We start from the raw sequence: 287 nt of genomic DNA, 5'->3' as shown, positions 1-287 counted from the left end.
AGGGAGAAGGCAGGGTTTTGCTGGTGCAGGTGAGGAAGAAAGCAGCTCTCTGCACAGATCCAAGGGCCATGCCTCCAAACATCCCCATGTCCAGGTGGTGATCAACACGTGGGGCCAGCTTGGCCTGGAGAAGCACCCTCTCATCTACCACAAGCCCCTAAAACTGCCTATGTCACGAAAACTCACCTCCAGCTCATCTTCGCTCCTCTCCCTCCCCAGCCCTCCCCTCCACCCTGAAGACATCCTTTGACCAAAAGGAGCCGCGGAGGCTAGGAAAGACACTGACG

Source organism: Anser brachyrhynchus, assembly GCF_964034855.1.
Source record: "Anser brachyrhynchus genome assembly, chromosome: 2".
NCBI lineage: Eukaryota > Metazoa > Chordata > Aves > Anseriformes > Anatidae > Anser > Anser brachyrhynchus.
The sequence above is the reverse complement of the archived record's forward strand: the minus strand, read 5'-3'. Positions refer to the sequence as shown.